The 17438-nt window shown below is 47.2% G+C and overlaps 1 protein-coding gene and 1 long non-coding RNA gene across 3 annotated transcripts in view; one reads left to right on the top strand and one right to left on the bottom strand.

The window, feature by feature from the left end:
- The window catches only part of GFPT2 (glutamine--fructose-6-phosphate transaminase 2), a 143981-nt gene that overhangs the window by 90395 nt on the left and 36148 nt on the right, over window positions 1-17438 (top strand). The gene's annotated exons all lie outside the window — the stretch shown is intronic.
- Window positions 13986-17438, bottom strand: part of LOC142818741 (uncharacterized) — a 48650-nt gene continuing 45197 nt past the window's right edge. Inside the window, exon 6 of the long non-coding RNA XR_012896383.2 lies at window positions 13986-14109. This is a non-coding gene — a long non-coding RNA (uncharacterized LOC142818741). The remainder of the gene's footprint in view (window positions 14110-17438) is intronic.

Raw genomic sequence — 17438 nt, forward strand, 5'->3', positions numbered from 1 at the left:
TTTCACTTTTGCTCTCACTAAATGTACGAGGCACAAATAAGTTGTCATGCTGTACATATCAACGACAGATTGGCTCCTTTTGATTAGATTTTACAGTTCATGCTAACACATTTAACTGGGAGAGGAAGACAGGGGAAGTGGTGTTAATTTATTCACTGAAGAGTTGGAACTAGGTCAGTTTTCCCACAATGTTCTTGGTCTGATAACTTGTATGTCTTTAAACCCTCTACAAAAATGTAACCTCTGTGGAAAAGTTAACCTGTCCTGTTCAGGTTCCAGTCTGAAGCATGAGACTTTATTGGCCAGTTGTGGCATCCTGGTTCATAGCTTTGAATAAACTAAGATAATCTTTTGTATTTTGGCTCCATAGGGAACGGACATTATTTCTGGTCCCTAACTGAGAACATTCCATAGTAACCCCATTTTGCAATCATGGTATGTGTGCGGGGCTGCAAGTGGGAGAGTGCAGAAGGTCTGGGGGGTGCAACTTAACTGTTTGACAGCTGGACTGAAAATGACCTGGAGCCATTTTGAGGGGCATTGTAATCTGCAGGCCTCTCTCCACAGTAGGGTTGCTACATGTCCACATGCTATGTGTTCCCATAATTGTCTCTTGGAGGTAGTTGCCCTGGGAAATCTGTAAGGGTGCTCAGTACATGCTGCCAGTTTTGAAGACTCGGGCTCAGCCCTGATTTTATCTCAGGGATAGCATCTCTTTTCCCTGGTGAAAAAGGGATCAACCTCCCATACAAAGCTTAGGTCAGGCCCTTTTTCTCTCAGGCTTCAGCTTTATTTCTTTCATGTAAAACGTAGTAGCAGAAATTTCACATCACTTGTTCCTTCCCTCTAATTTTGAGTCTTCTTTGGGGGATAGCTAGTCCATGCACGGTCTTACCAACCACTGGCCTGAGAGTCATCTGTAAATTGTGCTCTCTCTTCCATGCACACCAGAAAAGGGCTTTCTGCCAGAGCCTTCTCCTAGCACAGAGCTAGGCAAAATACCGCCCAGGGGCTAGATCCTACCCACCAAGCCACCGGATCCGGCCCGTGGACCCCCCTGCCAGGACCCTCAGGCATGCAGCTGCTGCGGGTTAAAACACAGTCCCTGCGGCTCTCTGCTCTGCAGGGAGGAGGGAGGCTTTGTGCAATCTCCCTGCTCCCAGCCCAATCCTCAGCGCCTATTGGCCAGAAACAACCAGCCAATAAGAACTGACCTCAGCCACCTCTCAGTTCGTATTGGCTGGAAACAGCCAGCCAATCAGAGCTGAGAGATTGGCCCGGGAGACCGGGACAGTGCAAGCTTCTTCCCCGACCCAGAGCGAGAGCCACGTGGAGGGGGCGGCCTATATTTTCAGGGAGCCCAGCCTGCCTTGTGGGTGCTGCAGTCTGCTGGCCAGGAGACACTTAGGTAAACTCCTCCCAGCCAGAGTCTGCCTCTGGCACCCCAACCCCTCCTGCACCCAACTCCCTCCCCCAGGTCACCATCCAAACCCTCTGCACCCTTAGCCCCAGGTGACAACTCCCTCCCAGATCCTGTACCCCCTCCTACAACTGTCCCCCAGTCCAGAATCCTCTCCTGCACCCACACTCCCTCTTTGACCCTATATCCCAATTCCCTGACCCAGGTCACAGCCCCCTCCTCCACCCAAACACCCTCTCAGACCCCACACTGTCTTCTGAACCCCAGTTCCTTACCCCATGCATCCTTCTGCACTTAACTTCCAACCTAGACCCCACACCCTCTCCACAGAAGAGTGCGGCCCTTGACCACTTACCAAAATCTTGGAGTTGCCCCCACCAAAAATGATTGCCCACCCTTGACTTAGCAGTTCTTTTCCAGCCCTCCTACAGGACTACAGAGAGTCTTCCTGCCCCAGAGTCTGCTCCTTCCTGGAGCTCTCCCACCTGGCTCCCTGCACAAGTCTTCCTGTAGCTCTCTGCCCACCTTGCCGAGGTGCTGCTTTTACAACCAGCAGATCCCTAACCGATAAGTTTTAGCTAATAAGACACAGGCCTAAAACCCCTCAGAGCACCAGCCTCCTTGTGCCAGCCATCACCAGGATAGTTCAAAATTGGAAAGGGATGGGTTCCTCCTAAGGGGGGAAGAGAAAAATTAGTGGCCAATACGTATTTTTAATGCTGCAACCCACGGTGTTGTTTTGTTAGAAAGGTTTTACCAGGATGGGCTACATTGTTCATGAGCAATTAAGTGATTCACACGTAGTCAGAATCCCCCAAATCCTATAGGTCTCTGGCAAATCCAGGATTGTGCCTAGAACAAGAACAGTTCATTAGAGTAAGAATCTGCTTGCAATAAGTTTTTTAGTGATTTAGAACTAGCTATGTGTTTTCTTTTTCATTTTAACGTAGTAACTTACCTTGATCTGTCTATCCTCACTTGCAACCTCTTAAATCCAACTGTACTTAATAAAAACAGGCCTTATTATCAGGCCCAGTGTAAATAATTGTTACCTGGGGCGGGCGAGGGAAATCAACATGCATATTCTCTCTTTCATTGATAAAGAGGCCGAACATGCACATGAGCTTTCTCTGTGTGAAACTTTTACTCAGAGAAAGAAGGATTTATTTGGGATTTGATCCCTTTTCGGGGTTGGTTTACTGGATGCTGTGCCCTAGAAGTGCATTCTTCCAGAGCTGAAGTGGTTCATTGTCTCCATTTCTTTTCAGGGGGATGGTTACCCCAAATCTGTGCCTTGCCTAGGGGAGACATAGGATCTGGCCAGCGGGACAGGGTTGTGGGGAGCCCCAGAAAGTAAGAAAGTGGGTGTCAGTGGTATGATCAGCCCCACTGAGAAACAACCCCAAGATGTCTTCTGTAACATCACCCCACCACATCCCATTTTTACAGAGGCAGTAACTGAGCCATAAAGAGGCAAAATGGCTAGTGGATGTCCCTTGATCAAGGTTTATCTATGCTACAGAACAGAACCATCGCTGATGATGGTTAACAGTGCTCACAGCTCTGAGTGCAGTCAGATTTGTGAGGAGAGGCTGAGGGATTTGGGCTTATTTAGTCTGCAGAAGAGAAGAGTGAGGGGGGAATTTGATAGCAGCCTTCAACTCCCTGAAGGGGGGTTCTAAAGAGGATGGAGAGAGGCTGTTCAGTAGTGACAGATGGCAGAACGAGGTTCAATGGTCTCAAGTTGCAGTGGGGGAAGTCAAGATTGGATATTAGGAAAAACTATTTCACGGGGGCTACATCTACACTGGCATGATTTTCCGAAAATGCTTTTAATGGAAAAGTTTTCCATTAAAAGTATTTTCGGAAGAGCTCGTCTAGATTGGCCACGGATGCTTTTCCACAAAAAGTGCTTTTGCGGAAAAGCATCCTGCCAATCTAGACGTGGTTTTCCACAAAAAAGCCCCGATTGCCATTTTCGCGATCGGGGCTTTTTTGCGGAAAACAAATCTGAGCTGTCTACACTGGCCCTTTTGCGCAAAAGTATTTCGGAAAAAGACTTTTGCCCGAACGGGAGTAGCATAGTATTTCTGGAAAAGCACTGACGATCTTACATGAGATCGTCAGTGCTTTTGTGGAAATTCAAGCGGCCAGTGTAGACAGCTGGCAAGTTTTCCCGGAAAAGCAGATGAATTTGCGGAAAAACTTGCTAGTTTAGACACAGCCCAGGAGGATGAACCAGTGAAACAGGTTACCTAGGGAGGCGGAGGGGTCTCCATCCATAGAGATTTTTAAAGCCTGACTTGACAAAGCCTTGGCTGGGATGATTTAGTTGGGATTGGTCCTGCTTTGGGCAGTGGGTTGGACTTCAAGACCTCCTGAGGTCTCTTCCAACCCTATGTGTAGACAAGGCCTCATCTCTGGTCTCCGTAGGCCATGTATCCGTCTCCGAGGCAACCTGTAAACAACATGACTCAGTATTTTTTTAAAAAACAAAATGCAGCATCATAGTAGACTGGAGCCCTTCCTTTTTCTCAGAACCCACTACTAAGTCATACGCCCAGCTGGGATTTCCTCCACTGTGACAGAGTTTCAAAAACGAATGACGCCCTGTGGAAAACTATGCAAACCTTTCTGTTAAGAGAGAGGTCAGCCTGTACATCATCCCTAGTCTGCTTTTCCACTCCTTTCATTTTTTATTAGGAGGAATGTTGGCAGGAAATCAGGTCTTTCTTAACTGTTCCTAGGCTCCTTTGGTTACTAGCGTCGCAGACAGGACAATGGCTTTTGGCATCAGAGCTCATACAGATTCTGAAGTGATCCTTCTTGTCCTTTATTAACAGCCAACAACACAAAATCAAATACACGAGGGAGAAGCAGATTTGTTCCTAATTAGAATATTTCCCAACACCTACCAGGAACATGTGGCATTTATAGCACTTTACAGCAAAAGTGGAATGTATTCATCTTCCTCAATTTTACATGCTGTATGATTTTACATTTAAGCACATTCTGGAGAAGAAAAATAGGTTGAAGTTGCTCACATTGGCCATTTTCACCCCTTATGTTCAATATACACCTTCATCTGTGTAAACATGATGGGATCCAACCATGGTCCAGTGTTCAACTGGAACCTGCATGGAGTGTTTGAAAGGGAAGAGTTGTATGGTGTTATTCCTTCAGGCTATGTGCATGCTAGACCTGTGTAGGTATAGGCACCAGGTATGTTTAAATATGTTTTGCCAGAAGGCACTACCAGTTGAACCTGTCTCATCTGGCACTTTCTGGTCCGGCAACATCTGTGGTCTGGCATGATTTTATTTACAGTAAAACTCCAATTGTCCGGCATCCAGTGGTCCGGCACTCCTGATAGTCCAGCACCAACTGGAACCTGGAAGTGCTCCAGCCAGCTGAACAATTGGAGCTGCTGTGAGCGCCATGGGTGCTCGTGGCTGGTAAAGGGAAGGGGAATAAAGAGGAAGGGGATTATATCGCTGTGACGGGTCTGCCGGGACCCGCACTACGTCTGGCTGGGGAGTGGGGGTGGGCGGGGAACAGCGTGGTGAGGGGTGAACCCTCTGCTGTTTTGCAGGAAGGAGACTCCTGAACCTCCCCTTTAAATGGCCAAATGCACATTTGATGACCATGCAGCATCTGCTCAGCCTGGCATTGAAGTGCTCCTTAGTGGGGTCCAAGCTGCTTGTGTAGGGCTTCATGAGCCAGGGGAGCAAGGGGTAGGCTGTGTCGCTCAGGATGATGTTGGGCACATCCACCTTCCTGACTCTGATGATGCGGTCGGGAGGAAAAAGTGCCAGTGTGCATCTTTTAGAAGAGGCAGGAATTTTGGAAGTTGCAGGCGTCGGGCGCCTTTCCTGACCATCTAACTCTGATGTCAGTGAAGCATCCCTTGTGATCCACAAGCGCCTGCAGTGCCATGGAGAAGTAAACCTTTCTGTTGATAAAATGGTTAGGGGCCAGGATGGGGATGTGCATGCCATCTATGTCCCCTCCTCCCCGGGAAAGCCCACAGCAAAATCGTTGACAAAGCTGTCTACATTCCAGGAGTGACGACCTTCCATGGCAGCACCTAGTTAATGGCCTTCCCTACTTGCAAGAGCATGGTCCTGACTGTGCAATTCCCCACGCCAAACTGGATCCTAACAGAGTGGTAGGTGTCTGGCATGGCGAGCTTCCATGCAATGATGGCCATGTGCTTCTGCCCGGGGGTCGCATGAGGATGTTCTCTGAAGGCAGGGGCGAGCCACTCACAGAGCTTGAGGAAGGTGGCCTTCTGAATGCGGAAGTCCTGCCACCAGTGCTGGTCGTCGTGTACCTGCAGGGTGATGCAGTCCCATCAGTCCGAGCTCGTCTCTGCACTGCACCAAAAGCAGCATTCTGCCATGTCCAGGAGGTTCAGGGGCATGCGCAGCAACAGGAGTGCCAGAACCTGGGCGAGCAGGGCGTGTGGTCCCTGCTGGAGTTCGACCTGCAGTTCCTGGTCTTCATCCTGCTGGAGCAGTATGCGGGCAGTCTGGAAGTACTGCCCCATGCAGAGCAGCATGAGGCCCATCAGCCTAATACTGCTTTGCAGCAGCTCTGGCTCCGTGCCGTGAATGCTGTGGTGTCTACAACAACCACCAGAGCCAGAGAAGGCACATGCCTACTGCATCCCGTTTGTGTCCTGCCAGGGGGGAGGCAGTGGAGCAGCAGCATGAGAGACACAGTTGTAGAGAGGAGCCCCTGAAAGCACGCATCACAGCTTGCCAGACCAAGCAACCATGGGAAGTTTCTGCCCTCGTGGGGCCGTTTCGGCAATGGGATGGTCAGGAAAGGTGTATGACATGCACATCTTTAGAAACTCCTTCTCCATACTGGAAAATTACCATCTGAGGCATTGAAATGCCAATAGTTCCCCTTGGCAACCCAACCTACCCCTTGCTCCCTTGGATCGTGAAGCCATATACAGGCAGCCTGGACTGCAATAAGGAGCAATTCAATTGTAGGCTGAGCAAGTGCAGAACAGTGGTAGAAAGTGTTTTGGGCATTGGAAGGGAAGGTTTTGCAGTCTACTGATGTTGGGGAAATCTCGCTCCCCTGGGGTACAGAGTCCCCAGAAGGGTCCGAGGCTGGAGGTCAAAGCAGTGAGGCAGGAGAGAAATCTAGAAGGAAAACTTTATTATGCATTCATGCAGGCTGACAGCTACCAGAGTGAAAGCAGCAGCAGCCCCGAGAGAGAGTTTCAGGGATCCTTTATATAGTATGTCCGACAGTTTAGTTGTTGATTGTTTTCTTTAACATATCAGAGTCTCAGCAGAAGGACTCTGAGATGTTTCTGTTCACATCAGAAGTGCTAGAAGTCAGTTTTACAGTACAAAGGCACATGAGAACTTGAGTGAGCAGTCTACAAGGCAAACTGTGACAAAGATAAGAGTTTACATGGCAATTTGTGACAGATTAGGAGTCTCCATGAACTTGAGATTGGAGGCATTGTAAGGGTCTTGATTAGAGTTAAGATGATTTCTCTCTGTTACAGGGAGAGAGGCCTGGAAAACTTTTAACCCTTACAGCAGTTTTCTTTTAGAGAGTTTTGATATCCTCCAAAGTCCCCCCTTAGACACAATTGGAGTTATTTGATTTTTCTCCCACACTGACTAAGTTAGACCTCAAGAAATGCAATGTCCACATTGTGGTAGCAGCCTGCTGTGTACTCCATATTATTTGCAAGAGTGTCACAGGGTGGTCTTCTCTTCTCTCTCTCAGGGGGTAGGATCTCATGTCCCTGGGCTGTCTGCGACCCACCCTGCACAACCGGTAAAGCACCTATGGCTAGGCCCCTCTCCTCGGGGCTGGACAGCCTAATGGCCAGAGTCAATGCATGGCCCGACAAAGCAGGGCGGGAAAGCCTACTAAGGTAAAGTCAGTACACCAAAGTCAGAATCTGGCCCTTTAACATTGGGTCGGATGGCCCAATAGCCAAAGTCAGTAAGTTAAAGTCCAAGGCTGGCCCTTCAATGCTAGGCTGGTTGGCTCACTGGCCCAAGTCAGGGAATCAATGTCAAAGACTGGCCTTTTAATGCACTGCTGGAGAGCCTAATGACCAAAGTCATGGGGGTGTGTGGATGCCCTGTGCCCCGGTAGGGGGACCTGGGCCCATCCTACTCCACTGGGTCCTGGCCCCAGGCCTTGTGAGTGACAGAACGGTCCACCACTCCCTCAGCAGGGAATCCGACCAAAACACACCAAGGATCTGGGGGTTGGAGAGGCCATGCCTGTACTCCCTCCCTCTCCCTCCCAGGCCACTTCCTACCAGATCTGATGGGTCAGCATCCCACGTAGCCGCTGGGTCCTCCGACTCCTCAGGGGCCACGTATCCCTGGGAATCTGTGGGAGTTGCGACCCAGCCGTCGTCAGGGCCTTCGCTCTCAGCTCAAGCAGCTACGGCTGCTGCTCAGGAGCTACAACCAGAGGCCCTTCTCCTCCGCCAGCCCACCCACACTGAGCCTCTCCCCAGGCTTTTATACCAGGGCTACAGTCTGAGCATGCCCAGCAGGGCTGCAGGGACAGGGCTCCGTCAGCCAGGATAGCCTGGCTAAACCCTGCTTGTTCAGTGCAGAGCTGGTACACCCCGTCACAGAGAGTAAGGGGGAAAGTTATTTGAAACTTGAAAGTAACTTTGTTTCAGTGGAGTTGCTGTGGATTTGCACAGATATGAAATCAGAACCTGGCTACCATTAACTATGATTTCCTTTTCACGTAAAAAAATGTATTTTTTTTTTTTTTGGCAATTTCAATCACTCCTTCCATTTAAAAGTGATGTTTTATGCCCAACTAACAGCCCTGTCATATCCCTTCACTAATTCCAATGGCACCTTTAACCTAATACAGATAAACTGCATAACACTGGCCCTGCTTACAGCTGGTGGAGGCAAAGGACCAACAGAAGTCAATGATATGGAATTTCTCCATTCTCACTATAGCAGATGTGTCCGAAGCTAAATTGTTGCTTTTGGATTTTCAGAAGGACAGTTCTGAAAACCCAAGGTGGCACCTCAGTTCTCAGGTGTGACTGGAACTCATATACAGATTTTCTCGGTTGCCAGTAAGTTTGAGAAAAGAAAACTAATGGTTCTATTAAATAAATAACATCAGTGGTTCGTTTTCCCTTCTCTGCTGAATGAGCTGATAAAAGAACAAGATCACAAGCTGTTGTAGGGAAAACAAAACTTAAAGAAATGGCAGCAGATGGTACAGTTGACACATATCAAATGCTAAACCCTAAGAGCAAGCCAAGTAAATATTTGACAGAAATAGCATCTGATAATGGTGCAGGCGAGACTTAGGTGGGAGTATGAGGACAAGGACTCTTGACTGAAACATGTATTCTAGAGGATCATTACACTTAGTAGCAGTGGACAGATTTTTCTTGCACCGAAACAACCATATTAAAACACCTGCGGTAGGATTGGGCAGCTGTAGGTAACCGTCAGTGTTGTCTCTAAGCAATGGGTGGCCAACCCATTACAGGCCAAGAGCCAAAATAGTTTTGCATATAGCACAAAGAGCTGGGGAGGAAATGTTGTCGAGAAAAAAAAAACCCAGCCGCGTTTGGCTTTTTGGCCATATCAGGCTCCTGTTGGCCAGCACTTCATCGCGCCGGATGGGTCCCCAGCACCCAGTGAGGTCAGAGAACCAGGGGCCATTTCTAGGGGCGCACGGGCACCTTTGCGAGCCACTGGTGAGCCGCACTTTATGGGGGGGGGGTAAGAGCCACATGTGGCTCACAAGCCGCGGATTGGCCATGGCTGCTTTACACTACTCTGCAGCACAGCTTCATAAGCTATTAATCAGCCCCACCCAGTCAGTCCGCTCTGTGCATGGAGCCCTGGGGCTGATTAATCACCTGTGAAGCTGTGCTGTCCCACACCTTAAAGGGAACACTGGTAACCTCCTGTTACGATGGGTTAGGGCCTAATCCCAATCACATTGAAATCAATGGAAAGACATCCATCGACTTCAGTGGGCCCTGGATCATGCCCTGATTGTCAGCTGTCTATTTCAGGTTGGATAAAGGGTCCATTAGTGAGAAAGAGAATCCTTCGTATACTCAAGGCCTAGGCTACACACTTAAATTAGATTGACCTACCTACTTTCCTCAGGACTATAAAAAAAATGGTGAGCCCTGAGCTATGTAGTTAGGCCTCTGTAGATACAACTTGGTTGACAGAAGAATTCTATCACTGAGCTAGCTACACTCCGGGGGAAGGTTGAATTAAGATTCACAACTTCAGCTACATTAATTACATAGTCCAGAAACTCAGATTAAGGTATGTTGACTCCAGCTATCTCCACAGAGGATCGATGGTAGCAAATGCTCCAGTCAGCTTCCTTTACTTCTCGTGAGGAGCAAGAGTACCTATGCTACCAGGAGCAACTTCTGAGTTCAATTAACAGGTCTTTACTAGACCAGCTAAATCAAACTCCAGAAGATTGACCACAGAAGTATTGATTTAGGTAACCCTCTCAATATAGGCACCCACCCTCATCCATTCCTAGAGTTCAGGCATAACCTCTCCAATGTAGGCACTAACCCTTACCTTTCTGCAGACTTAGGCGTAACCTTACACACTGCAGGTTTGCAGGGTCTTTTACACAGTAATATCATACTTAATCTCTATTTATTAAGTATCAAAACAGAATACAGACACCAGACATACAGAGTACACCACTCCCAATGAGACAGATGAACTTGTCTTGAAGGCCAGTCAGGATCAGGTCCATCTGGGGGACTCCAGTCTCCACACGGTGTCATCGGCACCAACCGTATTGTTACATGATGAGACATTTGACATATGTCTATCCTGAAATAAGAAACCAGAGTTGGTCCGTGCCAGCTGACAAGTTCAGGGGCTCAGGCTAAGGGGCTGTTCACCAGTGGTTGTAGACCAGTGAAACTCAGACCTCATTGGTCCAGGAGCCAAATTAGCAATCAACAGTACTCAGAGCCTCTGTAATGTGAATTCACTGTTTCATTTCTGTGTGTTTTACTATTTTTATATATTGTTCTCACAGCAAAATAACTAACCAAATATTATTATATCAACTACAAATGGCTAATAACATAATAAATTCAGGTTAATAATTAAATCTGTTATTAACCAAACACACAGGCTACTTCTAGACTGGCATGATTTTCCGGAAATGCTTTTAACGGAAAAGTTTTCAGTTAAAAACATTTTCGGAACAGAGCATCTAGATTGGCACGGATGCTTTTCCGCAAAAACACTTTTTGCGGAAAAGCGTCCATGCCAATCTAGACGCGCTTTTCCGCAAAAAAGCCCCAATCGCCATTTTCGCGATCGGGGCTTTTTTGCGGAAAACAAATCTGAGCTGTCTACACTGGCCCTTTTGCGCAAAAGCTTTGCGCAAAAGGGACTTTTGCCTGAACGGGAGCAGAATAGTATTTCTTCAAAAAGCACTGATTTCTTACAGTAGGAAGTCAGTGCTTTTGCGGAAATTCAAGCAGCCAGTGTAGACAGCTGGCAAGTTTTTCCGGAAAAGCGGCTGATTTTCCAGAAAAACTGGCCAGTCTAGACACAGCCACAGTGTTTTAGTGCCATGTGCTATGGAGAGTTGGAGAAGACACATTAAAGAGCTACTTGCAGCCTGAGTATCTTTGGTGTAGACATTCTGGCTTGGTCCACGAGGTGTACCGGTAGTTCGGAATAGGAAGCCTAGTCCGAACTACCTAGTTCAAGCCGCGCTGCACGGGGTTCGAACCAGCGGGGTTTTAAAAATGGCGGCTCCCCGCTTATGCAAATGAGGCCCAGGAAATTCAAATCCCAGGCTTCATTTGCAAGTGCGGTATGCCTACATTACCCTCCTAGCTCGAACAAGGAGGGTAGTGTAGACATGCCCTAAGAGCCTAAGAGGGTCTCAGAACAGCTTGAACCTAGCCATCTACACTCAATCAAACAGCCTTTTAGCCACAGCGCTGTGAGCCAAGTCAACTGACAAGCCAACTGTGGGGTTTTAATCACCCTTTGTGCCGGTCAATATAAGCAGACTGTCCAGTAACATCTTTAGGCATCTAATATTTCCTGTGGCAGCTTTCAGGTATTGATTGAGCTGAGTTCTTGGATCACTTGTGGCTTTTTGGAGGCATGTCTGAGTGAGGGATTTTGTTTCTAGTCTGTTTTACAAAAATCATGGCACAAAAGCCACAATGTAGAATGTACTGACTTCAAGGACAACTACTCTGTTCTTAGGCTGCGTAACATGTTGTGACTTACTACCTGTTGGTCTCCTCAGGAATTAGCTCTTCAGCATCAGAGCACCTTCTGCTACCCTGGTTGCTTCCCTACAGCTCTAGTTCCCTCAGGCCCTGCAGTCTGGGAGTGGGGTCCCCAGCTCTGCCTGCCTTTCCCCAGCACTGCTCTGTTTCAGGAACCCTCTGTCACCCACATCCTTCTTGCTCTAGAGGAAGTGTGTGCTGTTCTCCCCCTCCCTATTTATAGAAGCCACTATTTATACAACCCCAGCTGGGCTCCAATGGGCTGCAATTTGCCTCAGCTGCTTGCTCCCCATAGTCTCAGCCCTCTCTGTGTCTGGGTTTAACCTTTGTTCCACCTGGAGCAGGGTGACCACCCTGCTACAGTCTGACCACCCTGCTACAGTCTGATTCTCTTTAAATTTGGAACATGTCATCATGGCCTTGAAGGAGAAGGGGAGACAATGGTGCAATCATATGTCCATGTATATTATAAGATGGAACAGGTTGCGACTGGTTATTGAAGGCCACTCAAAATTTATGAGCAATAACTACAAGAAAAACCCATAGATGTAGCTTCTGTGAGGCCAGAGCTTTGCTCCTAAAAATGCTGCTTTTTAAAGAACAACAGCTTTGAAATAGAAACTGGACAGTGCTTGCCAGAAAAATGTCCAGCCTACTATTTCCAGAACTATGTTTTCTAGCCTCACAAGTGTTGATTTCAAAGTCCAGTTCAAAGACATTCAGATGCTTGTGTGGATAAAGCCAACTGGTGCAAGAATGGCACGGAACTGGAACGGAATGAGACTTTCTAAAATAACAGGTGAGATCTGCTGCCTGGCTGCTCTAGAAAAGTAGGGTGTAGCAGTACATAGGCTTCACTTCACTTTGTCTGGCAGCCTCGAGTGAGTCAGCCAGTGCAGTTTGCAATGTGCTGGCTTTGTACATTTCCCATGTGACCTCTGCCAACGGGGCTGCTATGGAACCTGGGAAGAAGTTTCAAGATGCCCGTCCATGCATAAGTCAGGTGATGCTGTGACCTGTCCCATGGTGTGAGTGTCTGGTTGGGTGCAGTTACCTTCCTTGTAGGAATTAAGCAAGACATCTTTATACTTGTCCAACAATTAATTTTTCCAAGTGACTCTTTCTTTGCTGGTAAAGTCCTGTAAGCCTATGCAACTAAATTATCTAGTCTGAGGAAGGAGAGAATGTGGTAGGGGAGGAAAAAGTTCAAGCTTTCTTTCCTTGGCATTTACTTTATTTCTCAACTTGTCACCTTCCTTCTAATAAGTAGATGGGCTGGAGGCTCCTCTGTCTTTTATTTATTTTCCTATGAATTCAATACTCCTAAAATATACTCAACAGACAATTCTGGGGACTCTATCCCCAGAGCATATATAACCAGAATTACAAACTTTCATGCTATGTCAATACACCCTAACCCTGAAGGACCACATAGAGAGCTGAGAAAATTCAATCAAAATAACAGATATTCTACCATATTCCTCTCAACTCTGGCAAACTTCCTACATGTTTCAGCCATTGTATTCTTTTGTTTGGCCTTCCCCACTAATTGGTTTGCAGCTTGCTGTTACTAAGGCTGGGTGTTAAAAGCTCAGTGTAGTATCTTATGCTGCTCCATAGAAATTAGATCCAAAGAGTATGTGTGTGCGTCCAGTGATAACTTAAATTTTACAGTGTTTGAAAAAATACTAAAACTAACATCTAGGCTGGCAAGTTGACTCCCCCTCCCCCCATTATAGCAGAGTGCATGGAATTCTCATTATGAAACTTCTGTTATAAAGCTGCCATTGATTAAAAATCTAGTTACTAAATTCTTGTTACCAGACATATCCATTATGAAAACAGACTTAATACCATGCTCTTTTTCATAACACACACCTTTAGTTTTTCAAGGACAGCTGTTTAAGGAAGGAGTGATGAATGCTGGCTAACTTTTCCTTGTAAATTATTATTGGTTCTGAAATTACACATATAAAAAAGGCATTATGTATCATTAAATACACATTATTCCCTCAAACAAGTCCATTTAACACATACAATATTGGCCCAAGAGAAACTCCAGCCACATAAATACTTTTCCTTCTTTAAATTTGTTGCTCCAGTGCATCCAGAACCCGAGGAAGGTTTTTCTGTTCAGAGTTCTAAGTTAGCTTCTAATTTTCTGCAGAACTCCAGTATAGTGCTAGGTGATAATGTTGGGGCCAATCCAAACTGCTTCCTCAGGCATAACTTGCAATGAAGTCAATGGAAATCAAGCTTGAGTTAGCTATTCAGAAGCCGGGTGCCCTTCCTTCTTTCCACTAGCAGCTGGGAGCAAGTTCCAGAGAACATCCTACTTACATTGGTTTTGCATCAGTGTAATGTCATTGACCTCACCGGGCTGATTCCAGATTTACACCTGCTGAAAATGAAATTAGAATCAGAACTTTAGACGAAGTATCTCAAAATTGCAACCTTTGATTTTGAGCACACGTGTCTTCAAAGACTTAAGCAGGAAACATCTGAGGGTTTTTTTTTCCTCCAATGAGCTTTGTGAGCACTCACATTCATTTGCATATATTTGGTAGTGCCACAGGTCTCACACCCAACCTCACTAAGTAAGACCCTCACCTGCTGTGTCCCCCATGCCTCAAGGCCAAACAGGAAACTCCTTGATACCGAGCAAACAGGGCTACACCGTAGGAAGGTCAGCTGTTTAGCAGCAGACACATGATTGGTCATCTCTTGGCATAAAGCTTCCTGTTCATTAATTGCTTAGACCTGTTGCTGACCAGGTTTTGGTACCTACTGCCTTGTCTTGTAGTTATTGACTCCAGCTTGACCTGTGGTATGACTCTGATTTGGTGCTTGGCTTCTGACTTTAGCTAAGATGATCCCAATGATACTTCGGGCTCTACCTCTTAGGGAGACTCTCCCCACATGGTTGACAATGGGCCTTAACAATATTAATATGTATGGGTATGTCTACACTACAAAGTTAATTTGAACTAACAGACGTTAGTTCGAATTAACTTTGCTAGGCGCTACACATGCAAACCACTAGTTAGAACTTAATTCGAACTAGCGGAGCGCTTAATTCGAACTAGGTAAACCTCATTCTACGAGGACTAACGCCTAGTTCGAATTAAGTAGTTCGAATTAAGGGCTGTGTAGCCACTTAATTCGAACTAGTGGGAGGCTAGACCTTCCCAGCTTTCCCTGGTGGCCACTCTGGGCACCACCAGGGAAACTCTTCTGCCCCCCTCCCGGCCCCGGAGCCCTTAAAGGGGCACGGGCTGGCTACGGTGCCTGTGCCAGGTGCAAGCCTGCCAGCACCCAGCCAGCAGACCCTGCACCTGGCATGGCACGAAACAGCCACCCACTGTCACCCAGCCCTCCGCATCTTCCCGGGACCAGGCTGGCGGCTCCCGGGAGCCTGCCCGGGGCACAAGAGGCGGGCGCCCGCCTGGTCTAGTGCGGACGTCGTAGACCTCATCCATGACCTTCGCACTAGGCACAGGAAAGTGGTCGGCTAGGGCAGGAGAGCTGCCAGCCTGGCCACCCAGGAGCAGGTTTGCATGAAAATCAAGGTGGTCCAGTGAGACCCCCGACCCTGAGCCCTGAGCTTAGAATGGCCGTACTGGGTCAGACCAAAGGTCCATCTAGCCCAGTAGCCCAGTAGCCTGTCTGCCGACAGCGGCCAACACTAGGTACCCTGGAGGGGATGGACCGAAGACAATGACCAAGCCATTTGTCTCGTACCATCCATCTCCAGCCTTCCACAAACAGAGGCCAGGGACACCATTTCTACCCCCTGGCTAATACCACTCCATGGACCCAACCTCCATGAATTTATCTCACTTCTCTTTAAACTCTGTTCTAGTTGTAGCCTTCACAGCCTCCTGCAGCAAGGAGTTCCACAGGTTGACTATTTGCTTTGTGAAGAACAACTTTCTGTTACTAGTTTGTAGCCTGCTACCCATTCATTTCCTTTGGTGTCCTCTAGTCCTTATATTATGGGAACTAATGAAGAACTTTTCTTTATGCACCCTCTCCACACCACTCGTGCTTTTATAGACCTCTATCGTATCCCCCCTCAGTCTCCTCTTTTCTAAGCTGAAAAGTCCCAGTCTCTTTAGCCTCTCTTCATATGGGACCTGTTCCAAACCCCTGATCATTTTAGTTCCCTTCCCTCTCCCACCCTCTCTCTTCCCCTCTCCCACCTCCTTTTCCCAGTCTCCCCGAGTTTTGTTCAATAAAGAGAGTTTCTATTTTTGAACACACGTGTCCTTTATTTTGTACATCAGGAAGGGGGGCTAGGGAGGGTAAGTGGAAGGAGGTGAGGGAGGAATGGGGTTCGAGCCCCTGATGAGGAGGACTGGGCTGGCTCTTCGGGCTCCTCGGGGTGGAAGCTCTCCTGAAGCACCTTGATTGACCCCCCCCCCAGATGGAAGCCTGCGGCAAGTGCAGCCGGGCTGATGGCCGAGTGCTGTGATGTGCTGAGTGTGGGCACTCAGGGCACTCCAAGCCAGGACTGCTTTGCAAGCGGGGAACCCCTGAGAACTGTCTGTCTGGGGTGGGGGTCGGGTCCCTTTAAGCACAGCCCTCGGCTAGCCTGAGGCAGCAGCTCCACGCTCTAAGTCCTGAGCTGATGCCCTGCCGGCACTGCTTCCGGCCATCCTTAACCCCGGTTCAGGGTCCACTCAATGTGGACATGTTAGTTCGAATTAGCAAAACGCTAATTCGAACTAGTTTTTAAGTCTAGATGCGCTAATTCGAATTAGCTTAGTTCGAATTAACTAATTCGAACTAAGTTAGTTCGAATTAGTGCTGTAGTGTAGACATACCCTCTTAGACACCTTTATCTTTTTGATGGAAGGAATGAGTTGAAGAATAGGGGCTAGAGACAGGCTAGAATCAAGGCCGGGCTAACTAATATGGTTCATAAATATATAATGGCCATTTTGACCTCGCAATGTTTGCATTTTGAGGCAAAAGATGCTTTGAGTTCCTCCTAATTTTCCCACTACTTTCACCCTCTTTTCCAATCTATCGTTCCTTCCTTCCCGTGAACTGCTGTACAATGGTACAGATCCCATGAATGTCAAGGGGCGTGGAGCATGACAAATGAGGATGCTTCGTGTCAGTTAAATCTGGCAGTGATTGTTAGCTGAATTGTTATTCGATCAGGAAATACTGGACTATATGCCACATATGAGGACAAATCTGGTTACTGAGAGTGAGAGTTCTTGGAAATATGTATAAATAATTTATGGGGCTAAATGACTAACAGTCTCAAATCTGTCAATAACAAGAATTTTATTACTTCATAACCCAGCTAAAATCACAGGAGTATTTGAGTTGGAAGGGACCCCTATTTTGTAATCTGATCCACCCTTGTATCTTAGGCTAATGAAAGGGTTTTTTCTAAGTGATCCCAGATAAGCATGTCACATCTAGCCTGAATATCAGCAAAGTGATTATAAAACCACCCTTAGCAGTTTGTTCTGTTGCTTAATGGCTCCTCCTAAATGTTTCCTAACACTTAGCCTAAATGTTCTCTTCTGTAGTTTACGCCCATTAGTATTTGGTTGGCTCCTGTTAACCAAGGATAATGTTTTGTTTCTATCTTCTTTTGAGCACCCTTTCTTGTATTTGCGGACAGTTAACAAAAGAGACATACAAGCAAAGTGACTGAATGTCCCAATATTATAGGGACAGTCCCATTATTCCTGACTTTGTCTAATA

This window comes from Pelodiscus sinensis, chromosome 16 (assembly GCF_052426305.1).
Source record: "Pelodiscus sinensis isolate ZL-2025 chromosome 16, ASM5242630v1, whole genome shotgun sequence".
In the NCBI taxonomy this organism is placed as follows: Eukaryota; Metazoa; Chordata; order Testudines; family Trionychidae; genus Pelodiscus; species Pelodiscus sinensis.